Source organism: Stegodyphus dumicola, chromosome 7, assembly GCF_044657685.1.
Source record: "Stegodyphus dumicola isolate Sdum_Otavi_A_Nest chromosome 7, ASM4465768v1".
In the NCBI taxonomy this organism is placed as follows: domain Eukaryota; kingdom Metazoa; phylum Arthropoda; class Arachnida; order Araneae; family Eresidae; genus Stegodyphus; species Stegodyphus dumicola.
Genome location: NC_140774.1, coordinates 47,210,030 through 47,230,609, shown reverse-complemented (window position 1 = coordinate 47,230,609; position 20,580 = coordinate 47,210,030). Strand labels below are relative to the sequence as shown.

At 34.0% G+C, this 20,580-nt stretch overlaps 1 protein-coding gene across 1 annotated transcript in view; it reads left to right on the top strand.

The window, feature by feature from the left end:
- The window catches only part of LOC118181212 (glucose transporter type 1-like), a 289,653-nt gene that overhangs the window by 254,062 nt on the left and 15,011 nt on the right, over positions 1 to 20,580 (top strand). The window lies entirely within an intron of this gene.

Sequence of the window (20,580 nt, the reverse complement as noted above, 5' to 3'; positions counted from 1 at the left end):
TGTAATCAAGCAATTCATTTCTTCGAATGACACTGACATTAACCTCCTGAATGAGACGCATTTGCGAAACTGTGATTCAGTGAATATTGCTAATTACAGCATCATTCGGTTTGACAGATAAAATAACAGAGAAAGTATCAGGTTGATTTATATCAAATAAAGTATTAATGTTTTTTCTCTTAAATGGTTTATGCTCAACAGAAGCTTCTGTGGCCGTTGTTATTAATATCGTTTCACAGTCTATCAAATAAGTGCTTTATCTTTAGCGATCTTCACATTATTTTTTACTCTAGGCTTCCGGCTTTAGTTGCAGATGACGATAACTTCAAACTGACAGCGTGAAACAGTCACAGGAACAAACTTAGCAGAGGCCTAATTTGCTACCAAAAAGAAGTATGTTACTCTGCTACTGTACAACCAAACCGAGCATTACAATCCTAAGCCCTGAAAACATAACTTTCTACCTTTATTTATTTAACTATCTAGCAGATGTCTTGGGCATTGTGCTTCTACAAAAGATCTATCTAAGGCCGCACTTTAAACTATCTTTTAATCATAATCCGATTCTACTTACATTATACGACTTCTCCATTTATATCAATAAAAATGTTATTATAAGGAGCTGGAATGAATTGAGCGATCTGTTAAAACGTGATATCCTTCATAATGTATGAGTCAAAATTTTGACATTCTGCCAGAGACATACTTGTCCTCAGCAAAAGTTGGAATTATCTTCAGTGATTCTAGATTCTAGACACGACATGCAGCATCCGACACGTAAGGCAGTTAGATGCCACTCAAAGAATCAACAATAAAATTAAAAAAAAAAAAAAAAACCAGAACAAAGCGCAAAATTTTAAATACCATGTCAATCAGAAACAATTCTTTTTGGAAAATTTGCCGAAAACGTAAGAAGCAGGCATGAATATACTAGACATATCCCCGGAATATCTGGATTTAGGGATATTCAAGGAGAAATGGCAAATTTCTTTGTTGTTAGCTTAGGAAAAGACTTTACTACTCCTGTTTCATTGATACAGACATTGAATTTGCCGAAAATACTAATACACCTTATTGGAAGATTTCTAAGGAGTCCTCTACATTAAAAGCTTTTCCCTACATGTTCCAGCGATCTTAAGTTATTAATCAAAGAACTTAATGCCTGTAGAGCCTATGGTTTTGACCACATTTCGAACAAAGCATTAAGGACATTCCAATACAAAAAACCTTTGCTTTTTTATTCAATCCTTTTTACGTATGCCTTGGCAAAAGTTTTACTATACTGATTTCTGCAAAACAGCACTTATCATTATGTTCGAGAAAACCTGGGAATGACCCTTTCAACCTTAAGAGTTGCAAGCCATCAATCTGCTCTTCACTTTCAAAATGCTGTTTAAAAATGCTATTCTCAAACAAATTAATACCTTAAGCACCGAAACATCTTCCGCACTTTGATTTATGACAGTTCATTTTACTATTCGTGAAATTCAAAGGATACCTGAAACAATCTGAAAACATCTGAACAATTAAAATACCATTGCCTGTTTTCTGGACTTTGAGAAGACCTTTAGTAAGGCTAGGTGGCGTTTTCCATCCACAAACGTTTTACTTATAAGTTCATATGACTGCATGAAAAACCTTAAAATATAAATGGCCCTTTTCTTCCAAACAAAATAAAAATTATACATTCAGGAGTTTCCTTGAGCCAGTCTTATATAATATTTTAATCAATGACTTGCCTGAGCCTTTCAGAAACTGCAAATATGCAAATTATGTAGACGATGCTGCCTTATTTGCAACTTCACTTAAAGATAACCATGCGTTTACAAAGATTCAAGAAGACTTTAATGAAATTGAAGAATAGTGGGATAAGCAGAGATTCAAAATAAACCCAAGTAAATGTTACACTGGGCTTCTCCACAACCGTAAGATTCGACGTCCAAGTCAACAACTACTTAATTATCTTTGAGGTAAAAAATCAAGCGTTTTTCCATTAAGTACTTGGGAGTCATCAGAGATCATAAACTAAGCTTCTAAGAACATATTAGTAATGTTCTCAACATAGTGAATGTATCTCTAATGAGCCAAATTGCGTTATTAGGAGGAAATCTCATCCTAGCAATCGAATCCAGATTTCTACTATTTAACACAGTTATAAGCACTACTATCACATATGCTGCACCAGCTTGAGTTTTAGCTAAAACTGTTCACTGTAAAAGGCTTTGAAAATATATGCCTACCTATAATCACAGAAGCACCTTAATTTCTGTTGAGTTCTATTCTTCACAGGGATTTGAAAGTCGAACCTGTCGATTTCCATAACCCTGACCACCTCATACAATATTGTACAATACCTTTCTTAAAATGAAATGCTCCGATTTCAGACAAATTCAGAAAATTCTTTTAATTATGATAAATTTTTAGATTACCTAAAAAGTGGCCAAAGATAACTTTCACAGTCCTCATTGGGAATTTCAATTATTGCTTCTTCTTGTCCTTAGCGTCTGATAATTAGCGCCTTCTTGTCATCAACGCACATTACTTTACCTGCTGGCTGGGTTTCACCGCTGAGCTAATGTTACCGTCTCAGAAAATATTGACACTCGAGAAAAAAAAAAAATTATGTTACCAAATTTTGTTTTATTTAGATTTCCAGTACCTGATAATTTCGAAAAACATTCGGAAGAACCGACGACACAAGCGTATACAAAATCTGGGATGATCACTTTAGGGTTATAGACAATAGGTGCAAGGTCGTGCGGCGCACGACGGCGACGAATCAAAAAAGCGCCGGGCAATCATTAAAGGCCTGTCTGAACGGCTCGGTGCCTGTCTGAACAGGAAAATTCTTGTTTTATTTGAACGCCCCTCTGGAGGTCGACTCAGGTAAAACCTGGGTAACTACTGATTATGATCTGTACCTAGGTAGTCTCGGCCACGGATGCTTAAAATCAGTCTCCCCAGGACTGGAGTCATTGCTGGAAATGGCTGTTTTAGGTTCGGCAGGGACCGTATGGTACTGTCTTGTCCGTTCCGTTGGAACTATATAGTCAGATATTCATGGTTGTCCGGGGCGAAACACACCCGTTGATGGAGTTGTCGAATTCAACGAGCCTTTAAACTGCTTGAGGTTTTTAGTGCGCCTGGAGTTTCAAAACTGCATATTCATATCCTTCCTTTGTTTCCCTCTGGGAATGCCTAAAGCCGACATCTGTATACCATAACGTAGTGTTAGCAGGCCGGACTGATTGCCCGGGCTGTCTGAAAGTGTTTAAGCTTTGCTATCCGGGGTTGGGGTCCCTGTTGATGGCATCCCTGTTGATGTTTTACCATCCCTCCAGAACAGGAATGTGGAATATGGGTTGCTGAGTATTCCTGTCAACTCAGATTAGTCTTAGCTCGTCGGCTAGACCGATAGATTAGCGGCCTCTTGGATCGCCTGTAGGGGTTGGGGCGTTTAACTGTGCTAAGGCAGCCTCAAGCTTGCCAGGTCTGAGGGCCCCTTCCTTCTAGCACACTGTCTTATTTGACAGAAAATTATAACCAGAGCAGGAGTTCGTCTCTGATGCTCTCTTCTGTCTTATTTGAACGAAAATACTTGATGCCGATGTAAGGGTAGACGCATTCGACAAATTGCTTAGTCCTTATTTTATGTCTACTGTTGCAATCGTAGTAATATGTTGCAACATTTATCTTTTTTGTGATTGCTTGTTATTATTGTTTCTTCTACATAGAAAAGGTAAATGTAGTTACATTTTATGTTAAACTTAGGTTAACTTTTTAATTCCGAAAAGCGACGATTTCAGCATAATTACTCGAAAATTGTTTACCTCTCATGTTTGAACCATTGTCGTATTCTTCCCCGCGTAAATTACTAATATCTAAACCATTTTCCTCTAAAGTCTTTATGAATGTTGTTCGTCCTCCACTGGTCGTATCTGTTGTAATAAAAAATACTAAAAACCTTTCTTCAAACCTTGTCTGTATTTTTTCTATTACGATACCTCATACAAATTGATATCTGCTCTTGATGGCTGGCATCAGGGGTGCAATCAATTAAAATAGAAAAATGCTTTGCCTGTTTGACATTTTTTAAAATAATCTACTTTATATTATCCCCTAATAAGTTAATTGTTTTATTTTGAATTTTTATCTTTAAGGTAATGAAGCATATTTTGTTTAGTTTGAATTTTATTAATATGGAGAGACATGATAGGGTCAAATATTGTGATAATTTCTACATACTTTAAAAAATTATTATTTCTTTCGAATAATTTGTTTCTGGAACACGCAAGGCTAAGTTTTGTTTGGCTAAAAACTGAATGGCATAGATAATTCTTTCAATAACATCGCGCCAATGCTTAGTCTTTTTTTTAATAAAATTTGAAATTCCGAATTAACAGCTTTATTCTTTCGTAATCGTTCTAAGAAGTCGGATTAACTCTTTTGTTGTTTGACAAGATTCGACAAAAGTACATCTAAAAAAATTTACGTCCATTTTTGTCGTTAGGGAAACAGAAATTCGAAACCAGGTTTGGGTAATATCCAAGACAATTTTCTATTAAGGCTTGAACTTGGGATGGCAATTAATGGGCTTGGGCATAATGCATTAATCCGACATCATCAGGCACAGGCAAATGCGTATCTACTGCAGAAATTGTAGATTTCAATAGTATTTCTTCTGGTTTTTTCGACCAGCTGCATTGAAGTTAAAGGTAATTCCTGGGTGAAAACACTTTCTGTTTATTAGGCTCTTCTGGTAATTTCAGTGGTAGCTGAGAAGTTGATAGACAACTAGTGCTAGTAGCGTTCGCTTGGATATTCTTTGGGTTTTGGAAAAACTTGAGTAATTTTAAAGTTCTGGCTTATTAAGTCTTCCTCTCACCTTCTTTTTCTTCATTACATTCTGATACTCAAACAGTTTTTTATTCTTTTTTTTTTTTTTTTTTTTTTTTCTGATTTTCTTCCGACATTCAGGGAAATAGGAAAACAGAAAAAGGGGAAGTCAAAATAAAAGTAGAAACTAACTATTATAAGAACTATTGATTAAAACACTTCTTCCTTAAAAACACTCGGAAAGTCACTTTGAAATATTTTACTTTACTTTTGAAGAAGTGAGTATATCTTAAACCATTGCTTGGAAAATATACAAATTATTGGAACAATACCAAATAATTCAAAGAGGTGGTAATACTCTTTTGTTTATTAAAGTAAATAAATTAAATTCAAAGTATGTCTTTAAGATTTAATGAAAATAACGAAACATTTTCCTTCGGTTTTCCGTATAACTACAAATCGGAAAATGGCTAATTTTTGATTTCAGAATACCTTCTATATTTTTACTTCACTTAAAATCTCAAATATGTATATTTTAAATTCAGTAGTACTCCATAAATATGTCAATCCTTTCTTCTCGAAAAATAATAATTTTTAGTTTAATAAACAAATGGTTCATGAAAAAAAAAAAAAAAAAAAAAAAAAAAAACCATATTTTTCGAGTAATTATGTTCAAATCGTCGCTTTTCTGAATTAAAAAGCTAACCTAAGCTTAACATAATACGTGACTGCACTTACCTTTTTTTATGCAGTATAACAATAACAACAAGCAATCACCAAAAAGATAAATGTTGCACAAATTTCTACAATTGCAACAATAGACTCAAGCAATTTATCAAACGCGTTTACTGCGCTCCTGTATCCTATACGCATCGGCATCACGTATTTTCGTTCACATAACATTTACAAGATCGGCTCAACTTATGTCAGAAACTGCAAAAAGCATTAAGTGATAAAAATCGATGCGATATAAATAGTATAGATCGTATGCACGAACTGAAGTTTTTGCAAACTTTTGAAAAAAACTGAAGCATCGCCGGTTGAAACTCTAAGCTATATCGTTGTCAACAACATAGCAGTGTGCAGAAAAGAATTTTGGATATCAGCCCTAGAGCATTTTTTGTTCCCTGTTGTAATCACATTTTGATCCTTGGCCTAAACTATGCTGCGAACAACAATTTATTGTGAAAATTTATTAGATATGCATGTTAACTTGTTTCTAATTTTAAGATAATAAATAGTGTTCAGCAATATATCTGGTATCCAATGCGTTTAGAGTATTATTTCGCGTCGCTTGCAGTGTTACTTTTTTATAACATGTTGTTGTTGACTAATGTTCACTTGTCTGACCCAAGCCCCCGAAATTCCTCCTGGCAAAGAGTGGCAACAGCCTTAAGCCCCTTACAGGTGACAGTGCGTTTTAGCCATGGAGGTAGGAAGTTAGATGAAGTGGCCCTAAACCGGTTTCCCCATACCCTGCTTTGAAGCACTGGCGATCCCTTCTTTGGTGACCAAAACACTGGGTAATTTACCATTGAGTTCAATGGGTTTTGACACGATCGGATGTAAATATTTTGTAATTACGTCGTAAATATGCATATAAATGTACATATTTTCCTTTTCTACAATGCTTCAGAGTCTTAAGTATATGAAAAGAAAATAGTTTTAAACAACATTTCATTCTGAACGGAATTAACTGCTATACTTTTCACAGAACAGTTTACTCAGAATGGTTTAATTTGAAATATTTTCACGAGTTTTTGTTAATTACATTAGGAAAAAAAATTAAGGAAATTCGATTTGATTCGGTTAAGGACTACAAAATTTAAAATCAAAGTTTAATGTATTGTTACGGATTTGTATTTAAATAGCTTATGTTAGTTGAATTGTAAATTAAATGGTTTTATTTCCCGCGCAGTGCAGCGCATGACGAATATTAAAAGAAAGATAAGCCGGAAAATTGAAAATACAATTGCGCGTGCATGTGACATTTAATAAATATCTCTTTTTGATTTCGAGAAAATACTAGAAAATTCTCGCGCGCAATTTTAAAATCTTATAAAAGGAGGAAAATCTCTCAGTTCGTAGTAGTTACGTAGTTTGTTGCTGTTTAGAAAACTGCTCTTGTTGACTGTAACGAATTCCCGGATTAGCTTTCTCTAGCTGTTTTAAATTACTAAGTTCTTTTGAACGTTTGAGAAGTCAGAAGATAACTACTGTGAGATATTGTAAAACTGAAAGAATATCTGAGGGAATTTAAGCATTTTGTGATAATAATACATTTTTTGTTCATTTTTCATCGGACTTGTGCGTTCATTTCGTAACGAACCCGTACGCACGCAACAATTTTTGGTGTCAGAAGTGGGATTTGAATGCCAATTACTAGAGCGATGGAGGAACAATTGAGGCAGCTAATTACTGCTTTTGCTGCATTTAAGGAAGAAATGAAAGAAAAGATGGATGCTGGTCAGGAAAACATGAAAGATTCTGTTAAAGATGAGATGAAATCCAAACAGGCCAAGAAGAGATGAAAAGAGAAATTACCTGCATAATAGAAAATAAATCTGAAGCTATGGAAGGCAGAATAGACGCGGTTGAAAACAAAGTTGGGAAAATTGAAGAAAACGTTTCTTCTGTCAAAGAACAAATAGAAGAGAGAGTTTCGGCCGTAGAACAACAAATCGATTACGGAGTTTCTTCTGTAAAACATCAAATAGAAGATAGAGTTTCTGCTGTGGAGCAACGAATAGAAGGAAGAACAAATTGATGACAGGGTTTCTGCTGCCGTTGGCAAAGAAGTTGACAGCCTAAAGAAATGCATAGCGACAGCAGGAAATAATTCTGCAAGTTTCAAATTTCTATCTATGTCTGGTCGTCCCTCTCTGAAGCTGTCGACATATGATGGGAGACCTCCTGGCAAGTGTATAAGATCCAATTTTCTATAGTTGCGGATGCGAATGAATGGGATTCCCAAGCTAAGGCCTGTCATCTCGCCGCTTCTCTGAGAGCAGACGCAGCGGATATCCTGCAGACTCTTCCCGAAAACCAGAGATTAGACTTTGATGCTCTATCCGGCGCACTGAAGCTGCACTTTGGGGAGAAGTGTTTAAAAGACTATAGCAGGCTTCAACTAAAATCCCGTCAGCAGAAATCCCACCGAAACTCTTCAGGAGCTCGCCACGGATGTTGAAAGGCTGTCACATCACGCCTTTTCGGAGAGCCCGATAGAAACAAGAGAAAACCTGTCGCTGCAATATTTCATCGATGGCATCCGGGACCCTGAAATACAGAGAGCACTGCGAAGGGCGGATGTGAATGACATAAAAAGAGCTCTGTTGTACGCCATGAAATTCGAGGCAGCCCAGCAAGCAACTAGTATAGATCGCTACCCAGTCAGAGCTGTGCGAGTCCACGAGCCAGTGGATCAACTGATGGCTCGATTAGATGATTTAACCAGAAAAGTCAACGCTTTGAGACGGAGTAGGAGTGGGAACAAAGTTGCTGTAAGGTGTTGGAAATGTGGTATTGAAGGGCACATACGACGGCATTGCAGAACACCCCAGGGCACGGATAATAAAATGGAAGATTTGACAAGACCAGTGAACGCCTTGAGACGAAATATTGGTGAGAAGAAACCAACCATAAATTGCTGGAACTGCGGTGTTGAAGGTCACATACGAAGGAACTGCAGAACACCCCAGAGCACTGAAAATAAGAGAGGCGGGTTAAACAGACAATTAAATGCCATGGGACGGAAAAAGATTGACAAGAAACTAAAGTGCTGGAACTGTGGAGCTGAAGGCCACGTACAAAAGAATTGCAGAACACCCCAGGTTACGAAAATTGAGACCATTTCTGAGCAACGACGCAGGAAACAAATTAATGATCATATCAAGGAACGGAGGTTGCCAGATAATGAAAAACCTTGTTTTAAAGCACTCAAGATTTCTATGGTGAGGGGCAACAGTAACGGACTGTCCATCAATGGGCATATCGATGGAGTTCCTTGCAATATGATCATTGACACAGGAGCTAATGTTACCATCATTAGGAAAGATTTAGCTGAACAGTTTAAAGATAAACTTATTTGGACGCCATCCTGTGTTACCCTTCAGACTGCGTCTGGTGACAAGAGCGACATAGCTGGGAAGTTAAACCTGATCATCATGTTTGGAAGTGCCGCCTACCATCACACGGCATATGTAGCGGATATTACAGATCCATGCATACTCGGACTGGACTTTTTAAGGAAATACAATTTTTCCTCAGACTTCAAAAACAATAAACTGCTTTCAGGATCCGAAGACATGACTATTCATCCTCAGAAGGGATCCTCACCTGCAAATGCCGACGCTTTGTCCGAAAGAACCAGCTCGAGAAGCTGCCGAAATCATGCTAGGGTCGAAAAGAAACGCAAGACTACCAGCTGTTCTCCATCCCAGATGCTCTTCGGTTGAGATCTTCGTCTGTCTTGTGAACGCCTGTTTGGTCACCCTATGGGTGCGCCTTCATCGCCTGAGGAACACATCCAAGATGTCCAGGCCTGGTTTGAAGTGATGCATCGTTCTGCGCGAAAGCGAGTCAACTTGGCGACGGAGAAAGTGAAGACGAGATACGGCACGAGAGCTACTGGACGCAGATTCAACGAAGGAGACAAGGTGTGGTTGTGGAACCTGATTCGACGAAAAGGAGTCAGGCCTAAACTACAGTTTCCCGCGCAGTGCAGCGCGTGACGAATATTAAAAGAAAGCTAAGCCGGAAAATTGAAAATACAAGAGCGCGTGCATGTAATATTTAATAAATATCTCTTTTAGATTTCGAGAAAGTACTAGAAAATTCTCGCGCGCGATTTTAAAATCTTATAAAAGGAGGAAAACCTCTCAGTTCATAGTAGTTACTTAGTTTGTTGTTGATTAGAAAACTGCTCTTGTTGACTGTAGCGAAATCGCGGATTAGCTTTCTCTAGCTGTTTTGAAGTAAGCTGTTTGAAGTGAACGTTTGAGTAGTTAGAAGATAACTACTGTGAGATATTGTAAAACTGAAAGAATATCTGAGGGAATTTAAGCATTTTGTGATAATAATAAATTTTTTGTTCATTTTTCATAGGACTTGTGCATTCATTTCGTAACGAACCCGTACGCACGCAACAGTGTTATTAAAATTATGCATTATTTCTTTTCAATTTATAGAGCTTCTTCCTAAAATACTTTCTCATATATAACATGATTTTTATCTTTTAAACCGAAAACTATAAGTCAATTTATAATTAATGCTCTATTCGGACCATTTCAAATTAGAGCACCTTTTAATTTAATAGCGAAATACTTTAAATAGTACTTAACTTTCTCTGGATCATTCTGAAAGAGAATAAAATAAGGATTATTTTTTAAATATTATTTAAAACTTGTAACTGAGTTATTATAAAATGTAAGGGGAATAATTCTTTTAATTATACTTATCCGATTTTTTTTACCCTAAATTTCAACAATACATATTCCAAAACTCTTCTTTATTACTTTCTTAAGTAAGCATCTCATAGAAATTGCTTTACAATACCTTTTAACAGATTGCTTTCCAGTACGAACAATTCTTGCTTAACTAGTTTTATAACGTATTTGTCAATAGGATGTCAATTTATGTTTACAATTCAATGTTAAGGTTATTATATATTTAAATAATATTTATAATCATTATAAATTTAGATACATTTAATAATTAGATTTTTTTCACGGTAACTTTCACAGTTGTTTATGAATGAATAAATCCTTCATTTCAAATACATTTATAAATAATTTAATAAATATTTACGTATTTTGTTAAATGCAGATACATGCTTTTTGCAAGCACATTCATAAATACCATTTTTCAGTTCCGGAATGTGAAGATCTTTAATTTCTGTGCATTCACTATATTTTTCGAGTAAAGTAATTTACACTAATTCTAAAAAAAGTATATGTTACAATAATATGTGGATGTGAAAAAAATTTATTTCATTTAAAACATTTTCGCTTTTGGAACATAAAATAAAAGTAACGAATACTCTATCAAGGGTATCGAAAGATATATACAATTTTAAAGGTACGGTGAGGTACAATAGTTTTCATTCTTTAAGTATAACGTTTTTGCTAAAATCTATATTTTTGTAGTTAAACAGCTTAGAATTTTATAAAACAAATTCATAATCAAAATCGCTGTTGTTAGTTATTGAAAAATAACATTGATGTGATTTTTGCATAAATGTCAGTAAACTATACAAACTGCTATTATCCATCACACTAGGAATTTTTCTGTTATGCAGAAGTGTCCCGTTTTTCGATTTGTTTGGCACGTGTGTTGAAATACTATCAGAGCGCTGTCAAGCGAGCTTCTGAATGTAAACAAAAAACACCCCATCTGGTGACCGAAGCTTCGGAGCGATGCTTCACTTCTAATGCCGGATTAGCCACTCCTTCCTTTCTTACCTCCATGTATTTAGCTCAGTTTTGCCCCCAATTAGGATGAGAGCGGCCTGGGGGGGAGGGTCCGAGCGTCTCTCACCCTTCTTCTTCTCCACCAACCTTTCGAGAGGGTTTTCCATTCGATTATTTGGAGTACCCCCATGCCACACGCACACTATACATTTACAAACATCCATGTCATCTCCAGGATTCGAACCCGAGCCCTTCGGCATTATACCGGTTGGGTGGTAAATAAATGTATGTATAATTCTTCAATAACTATGCTTGAGTGTGGTTTTTAACAAAGCACAAAATATTTGCATAGTTAGGCAAAAGAGGAAATGTAATTTTCTTGGTTTTTCATATTATTATGTTAACAATGCTTCATTTTAAATGGGAACCATAAGCGATGTCCCTTTAATATCGTCACTACATAAAGGCGCTCGCTAGACATTTGCATGACGGCGCCGATTAGGCTTGGCGCGGGCCTGGTTATACTATACACTCCTTTTCTCGGCGTTTTAGTTAAATGAAAGAAACTAATTCTTAGTGAAAGATAACAGAGCTCTCAGTTATCCCTGGTGAATTGAAATTTGCTTTTCAATCTTCTGGTTGTGTTTGTGAATAAGCTATTCGAAGAGAATATTAGTAATATGAGCATATAACGAATGATACCGTGTAATATGAAATGGATAAATTAAATGGCCCTCACTGAATTCATATGTTTGTGTATAGTGAAGGCGGAGGATGTCACGTAAGCCACGCGTCCTTAATTTAGATTTAAAATCGCGTTAAAAAATGATCAAGTTAATCTATCTTCTCTGCTGTAAATTTTAAAGCCCACCCTCTAGAAATAAATGTTATCTGAAAATTTCATGTTATACTTTTCTATCTTAAAAAAGTGTTTTTAAGAAAATTTTCAAAAATTGCAAAAATAAAAGAGGATAAAAAATATGCAAATATTTTGCCTCTCTCCTAAATAGTATCTATTGTTGCCAACTTATAAAACTGAATCTTGACTACTGAGTTACTACTTCTTTGTACAAAGTAAAGGAAGTAATGTAATGTGATTGCGAAATATTTCGGGTATCATACGGAAATATCCATTTTAACCGTTCCCGAATCCATTTTGGGAGGGGGGCATTTTTTTTCGTCACTTTTAAGCTTACGAACAGAATAAAGGACTCCTTTTTTTAAACAGCTTCTAAAAATGGATTTAAAATGGATTTCAAACGGACTTTTTTCATGGCTTCTGTATATACGTATGTATGCATGTATCTCGCATAACTCAAAAACTATTAGCAGCAGAATGTTGAAATTGTGAATATCGGACTGCTTTAATATCTAATTATGCACCACTCTTTTTTTTTTTTTTTTTTTTTTTTTTTTTTATTGCGATCGGAAGCATGAAAGAAGGAAGAAAGAGGAGAGGCTCTAAGCGGTTTTTTCCCATACACTGCTTTGAAGCACTGGCAATCCCTTTGTGAAGAGCAAAACATTCAGTAACTTACCATTAAGATCAATGGGTTTTGACACAATCGGATGTAAACATTTTGTAATTACATTGTAAATATACATATATTTTCTTTTTCTGCAATATTTCAAAGTTCTACGTATCTGAAAAGAATATATTTTTAAACACAATTTCATTTTGAACAGAATTAAATGTTCTTTTCACAGAACAGTTTGCTCAGAACAGTTTAATTTGAATGAAATATTTTCACAGCTCTTTCTTAATTACATTAAAAAAATCAAGGCAATTCGATTTTATTCGGTAAAAGATTACAAAAATTAAGATAAAATTTTATTGAATTTTATAATTAAGAAGTAACGCAAAATTTTAATATTAAAATTACACATTATTTCTTTTCTATTTATAGAGCTTCTTGCTAAAATCCTCTCTTAAATATGACATGATTTTTTAGTTTTTGAGGCATCTTTTAAATCGAAAATCTGAGTCAATTTATAATTAGCGCTCTATTCGGTCCATTTCAAATTAGGGCACCTTTTATTTCAATAGTGAAATACATTAAATATTGGTGCTGATTTCCATGTACTTAACTTTCTCTGAATGTTTCTGAAAGGGAATAAAAAAAAAGGATTTTTAAAAGTATTATTTAAAACTTGTAACTGAGTTATTATAAAATGTAAGGGAATAATTCTTTTAATACTTATCAGATTTTTTTCACCCTTAATTTCAACAATACATATTCTGAAACTCTTCTACACTACTTCCTTAAGTAAGCATCTCATAGAATTTGTTTTACAATACCTTTTAACAGATTGCTTTTCAGTACGAACAATTCTTGCTTAAATAATTTAAAACGTAATAAATGTATTTAACGTAAGTTAAAACGTAATAAACGTATTACAATTTCAATTTATGTTTACAATTAATCGTTAAGGTTATTATATAATTAGATAATATTTATAATCATTATAAATTCAGATATATTTAATAACCGTATTTCTTCACAGTAACTTTCACAGGAGTTTATGAATGAATAAACCCTTCATTTCCAAATACATTTATAAATAATTTTATAAATATTTATGTATTTCGTTAAAGTCAGATACATTCTTTTGCAAGCATATGCATATGCTTATATATTTCATATTTTTAATTTTCGGCGTGTGCAAATCTTTAATTTCTGTACATTCACTATATTTTTCGAGTAAAATAATTTGCATCAATTTAGCACTATACCCGAAATTTACATAAAAAAATTTTACCAAAATTTTTACATCAGAAGTACATATAAATATAAATTGAATGAAAATTACATGCATTATTTTTAATACCCACTCAAAGGTCAGTTTTTCTTCGAAATTCCTCCACGATGGCGCTTCTCCCTTACCCAGATGGCCCTTGCATGCCTGAGTCTATTTAATTAAAAACGTAACCTGAACTATGTGCCTAATTACAAACATTTTTAACATGCATGATTTTATATTTACATTTAGCCATCAAGTTTCAAATTTTTGACTGAAAACATGCTTTAGGATACCTTCATTATCAAATTCAAATCTTCTAGTAAATATATTTGGCAGAGAACTCAATACCTTTTTAGCGATTTTACCTAGTTTAATAATACACTGATGATATAATAAATAATAACTATCCATTCCACATTTAAACACTAATATCATTGTCATCAGATCGCAATCCATCACACAATGACTATTTCTTTTATGTAGAAGTGTCAGTTTTTCGATTTGTATGGAACTGTCGTGTGTCGAAATACTATCAAAGCTGTCAAGGGACCTTCTGGGTGTAAACAAAAAACACCCTATCTGGAGACCAAAGTCTGGGAGCAATACTTCACTCGCAGTGTGGGGTTGGTCCCTTCTTTTATTGTTACCTCCATGATCGGAAGTACCAAATGTGGCTAACTCAGCCTTTCATCCCTTGAGGGGGTCGATAAAATGAGTACCAAGTTCGCTTGGGGACTAAACACCGGGGGGGGGGGACCTGCAACAAGCTGACCACTTGTCCAGGCAATATGCAAATATGCACAAACACCCCGGGGACCACGGTCAAGCGAGAAAGCAAATATCAGGGCACTGCCGACCATGACTCTCTAGGGACTGTTTGTGCCCCCGAGTTTAGTTTTAGTTTAGTACTAAATGTTAGTATATATATGCAAAATTGTAAGAACTATACAAAAAAGACCAATTTTGGTCAAAATTTTTTTGCGCAATGTGCTGCAAAATTAAGGAAATAAGAAGAGAAATTGTAGTGAGGTCGCCAAAAAGTTACCAAAAGCTGTGGCTCCAAGAAAAATCCAACATATGAATATTCAGCAGTTTTTAAAAGTTCGAATAAAAAACTATATGTGAAATATTTTCGGTAATTTTAAGAGTGTTTTAAAAACTAATGAAATAGAATGAAGTGAAATATTAGGCTACAGGTGAAATAAAATTTAAATTATAAAACACAGTAAAATACTAGTCGATGAAATAAGTTAAAGGCAAAAAATAAAACTCAGTAAAAAACAATCGAAGGAACAAGTAAAAAATATTAAAAATTAAAAGCGGAAAATGGTAAATTAGCTTAATTTGAGCTCCACTCTGGCTTTTCAAGGGAAATTTTCTGAGCGAATGTCGAACCAAGCCAACTCCATTACGCGTTTCGCCGAAACAGACAATTGAAACTTTGCGTTGCAAAAAATTTTTAATTAATTAAATAAACTGTCCTAAAAATTTTTTTTAGCCTCAATTCTCTGTTCCTATTTCCCGACGCGTCCGCATAAATTGACACATTAAGGTGTAAAAAATGTAAATGCAATTCCGATGTACAGCAATAATAAAAATAAAAATAAAAATAAATAGCGGTATGCTATAAGTTAAAATATACAATAACGTACGGGCTGGACCTGCAAGCTTAGAGAATTAAAACTTTATAAAGGAATCTGAAATCAAATTTAAAAGAATAAGGAAAAAATAAAACAACCAACAGCGTGGGTCTTGCTAAGACAGGAAAATTTTTTAAAGAAACATTAAAAAAAACAGATCTGTTGCAATGCTGTCTTCTCTTGCGTGGAGTAAAACAAAAAGGGGTTGTAATTCCCCTCCGCGCTTTTCACTGCTCTCCAACTTGTCGTGTGACGTAGGAAGGGGGAAACAAGGTCACTGGGCAATAGCCAATGTCAAAAGACTGTCCGTTAGCGGGAACCCGCCTAAAGCCAAAGGAGGGGCGAAAGACGTGGAAAAAGTTCAAAATGGCGTCTGTCAAGTAGTTTAAAGAATGAGGACTGGTGCAAAAGCGAAAATGGCTAATTCAACTAAAAATTACTTATCATGGCCACAAAATTAAGAGAAAAATGAAAAAAATGTCATTTGTTAATAAAAGTCGTAATTCTTCAAACTAGAGGGCGATCAAGCTTCATGTACAGAAAAAGCGCGTTTGTTAATAATAGTAGTAGAATTGGCCATCAAAGTAATTTAAAACTATTTAAACGATAGTATTAAAAGTATTGTACCAAATTTTTGGAGGAAAGAAAACGTAGTGACAAGAATTATCTGTACATCTATACAACAGATTCTCAGAATCAGCCATCCACTTTATACCGTCCCATTGGGTTTTAAGTATAAAATATCATTATTTAACTCAAAAAATCTAAAAATTAGTAAGGCTAATGCCAGCTTTTTTTTAAGGTATTTTTAATGACTTTTTGGGGAATGAGGTTATTTTTCAAGATTGTCACGAAATATTTCTTCTTGATGGTGTTTTGCTGTATTGCAGATTCTTTTAATTCTAAGAAGCTGTGAATAGATTGTGTTTTGGATGACTCTTTTGGATATATTTGAATTCCAGTTGGTTAATTTTAGTGTTGAAAAATTGAATTCTCTTCTTTTATCGTAAACTTTTAATAAATTGTAATCAATAATATGTAAATCAAGGTAGACTACATTATGCTGCACCGTATTTGTATTATTTAGTTTTAAGCATGTAGGGTAGATATTAGCACTTTCTATTTTGTTGAATTTGTTAAAGGCATCATCAATATATTGACGTGTTGGTAAAATTTATGTTCTTCCTTACTGAGTGAACGTATAAAGGTCAATTCTTTTGTAAAAAGGAATAATTCACAGACAGAACTTGAAAAACTACCTCCCATTGGAATTCCTTGTATTTGTTTAAAGATGTTATTGTTAAATTGAATAAAATTATTGAAAAGTACGCTTGAGAGAAAAAGTTGCCATTTTTCGGTATTTATTATTGTAGAGATTTGCGGAAATAAATCAGGAAGAGCAAGTAAACTTTTAAAAATTTCTTTAAGTGGTAATGTAGTATAGAGGTTTTCAAAGTCGTAGCATTGGATATGTTCTATTTTAAGTGTATTTACAGTTTTTAGAACTTTTTCGTTACTTGCAATCATCCAGTTGCAATGCAGACCCTTAAAATCATAGTCATTAATGAGGTCACGTATTAGGCGTAGTTTTTGTGCAAATAGATGATCTATTTCTTTAAGATAACTTTTGGTACTATTGGCAATGAGCCTGAATTTTATCAGAGACTTATGAAATTTTGGTAGTGCATAGAGATTTGCAAACCTGTTATTATATTTCCGGGGATGTATTTTAAGTCTTTTATGTAATGCATTAAATTTATTGAGAAGAATCTTAGTGCTGGTAGTAATCTTTTGGTAGGTGCAAGTGTTATTCAATTCATTATGCAGAAGGTCGAAGTAAAACTTTTTTCAAATAACACTAAAATTGTTGCTAGCTTTGTCAATCTTCGTGATGATAAAGTTATCTTGCAGTTTTTGAATAAGATTTTCTAGATGATTTTTACTGTGCAAAGAATTGAAATTAGGCCACTTGAAAAGCAAAAGTTGAAATTCTTTAATTAGTGCAGCTTTCCATTCAAGAAAAGTAGTAGTAGGTAAATTGGATCTATTACCCAGACTTTATTTTCGATATCATTGGTCATAGACATATACTTCTAGTTACAGAAGTGCTTTAAATGACGAAAATATTCTTGTTTTGGCAATGTCAGATTAAAAAAAAAAAAAAAATTCCTGCAAATAGGAATGCAAGAAATAAAGAATATGTAAAAGATTAAATTAGCTGCGTAAATTGATTTCCCTTTCCTATTCTAAAAATAGTAACCTCTCTCTACACCTCGTCATTTCGAGAAAAATCTATGTCATATGACTCTCACATAATTCTGGTGATGTAAATGGAACTAAAACCTCAAGCAGCCAATAGTAATTTTAAAGCAATATTAACTATCCAATCAAAATGCACTGAGAACCAAAACTAACTCAGTCAAAGATTTCATCCTGAACATTACACACTTGCTTCCTAGGCTTTGGCTTAGCTGGACTGCAGCCTCTTTTTGGGACAGGCACAATTAATGTACCAACTTGATTGTGTTTATTTGCTGTGTGCCAACTTGATTGTGTTTGAACATGTATGCTGAAATTTAAAAAAATTAAGATTTAATCTGCCTTCGCCTCCAATATCCTGTCATTATGAATCAACACTTCTACGCCATCAAAATTTCTACTAGTCATTGCTCCTAAGTTTGTTTTTATTACATACATAATAACAGTTCATATATATAGTTTGAGGTTCGAAAACGGGCGAACGGGCTGGCTGCATGAGCGTTTTCGTGGTTTTCGCCATGTGTAACGTGTATACGAGCCAGTTTCCCTTAGAAAGTCCTCCACGAAGGCATCCCTCCCTTTAGACAGAAAGCCCTTGCTTTGCCATAAATGAATAATCCAATAATCCATATATATAGTTAGTCTAACAATATTTGATATCAGTTTATTGTTGTTCTAAAAAGCTTATTTAATAGACCGTACAAGGAAGTCGTCGTGACCACATCAGATTTTTTGTAAACGTTTTCACTGTTATCGTAATTAATGAAAGATGTTTCTGAAGGAAAGTATCTATAAAATTGTTTGGTTTATAATGTTTAAGAGTTTTATTTTTTAATAATATATCTGGTAGATATTAATTAAAATATATTTAACTGATACAGTTAAACCTCTCTCTTCTAAAGTCACTTCGCAAACCTCTGACTCATAAATTAATCTAAAATTTTTACGATAATTATTACAACTACAAAATACTTTAAAAATTTTTAATTTATTACATGTTTCGCATTGCTAACTGGTTTGTTCATCTGATTCTTCAATTTCATAATAAATAAGGTTTTTCACTATTTCTGTTAACAGCCGCTTTCACGGCCAGCTGCTTAAAAATAGCTCACACAAAAAATAAAAAATATGTAATGATTTTAATGAAAACAACTAATGTAATTTCAGGCGTCCAGGTGGTAATTAATAATAATTAAAATGAATCTGCGTTTACTGCTTTTTAAATGGCTTAATTTGTTAATTAATAGTTGAGGGAAAAGTTAAATATCTTACGTTTTACCGAACAACAGCACAATGAGGAGTGGAAGATAAAAATATTTTAATCCGGGAGTGGCAACGCATCTCTTTTGCGTACATTGAAGTAAAATCTCGCGACACAAGTGTGGCTGGTGCCTGAGGCACTATCCGGTCGTATAAAACTTGTCATTGCGAATTATGTACGTTAAAAAAATGTTCGATGTCAGAAATCGGTAAAATCTCCAAAAGAATATTTACAAAGAATATCTTAAGAGAGCATGCACAAATACGTAATTGAATAAAATATATATACTAACATGAATAGTAAGTTACACTTTTCACCGTTAATAGTTTTTCTTTCGATATATATTTTAACTCTTATTAAAAACATCAAATTTTTCCTTCAGATCCTCTCCTTTTCTCTGACGTAACGAGAACAAATCAGCACTGGCTTGTATACAAAAAGCACTAACATCTGAATGGAAAATTATAAGAGGATTCAAAATGAAAACCGATTTGAGTAGATTGAGGCTTACCTCTACAAAACTTTGATCAAGTGACTGTATGCTTAAGACAAAATTATACGGAAAAAGACTAAAATTCCCTTTTCAATTTATTTAGCATCTGTTTTACCGTTATTCCCAAAACTTTGCTAAAGCTTACTTCATAAATATATTCAATAAATAAATTTAAACATCGTTCTGTGTATCGAGCCTTCAAAAATTATTATGTCTTTTTTTAGATATTTGTTTTTTAATTATGAAAAAAGGAAACATAAATTTTTTATTTTATAAAAATGTGTTTTTCAATTTCAGAAAGAAGTTATTTTTACTAAAAAATGTTTTTCACCTCAAATGTTAAAATAAAATTTCGATTATACGTTAATCTCACGTGCGTCATTGTGATTAACACTGTAGAGACCTGTAGTATTTTTTGGAAACCTGTAGTATTTTTTGGAAGCAGTAGATTTGAAAAATGAGCAACGCCTTCGCCGGAAATCGAACCACGGACCTCTGGAATCCGCGTCCATTGTGCAGACCACCCCACCACGAAGGCACGCTAAGAAGGCCGGAGAAATACCTTATAACTCAAACTGATAAAAGAATTCCTTCTATGACGAAGATCACCAGATATAAGCAGTCGATAGTGTCTATTTTAGCGCAGTAAGAAATTTTAAAAAATAAAAATTCAAAATAAGAACTAAGAAGTGATCACTTTATGACTTCTTAGATTGCTTACTCTTCTATTCATTCAAAATATATTACTTAAAACTGTATTATTAAAATATATTACTACACTGCAATATATTTCGTTTATTTTATCGTGTTTCCACTGCAGTGTACTCATACATCACCAAAAGAAGTTTTATAAGATTCCACAGCAAAATTAAAGACAAAACATTGGGGATGTTTAAGAACCTTAATTTATAGCCTTCATTTATACGAACAATTTTCTCA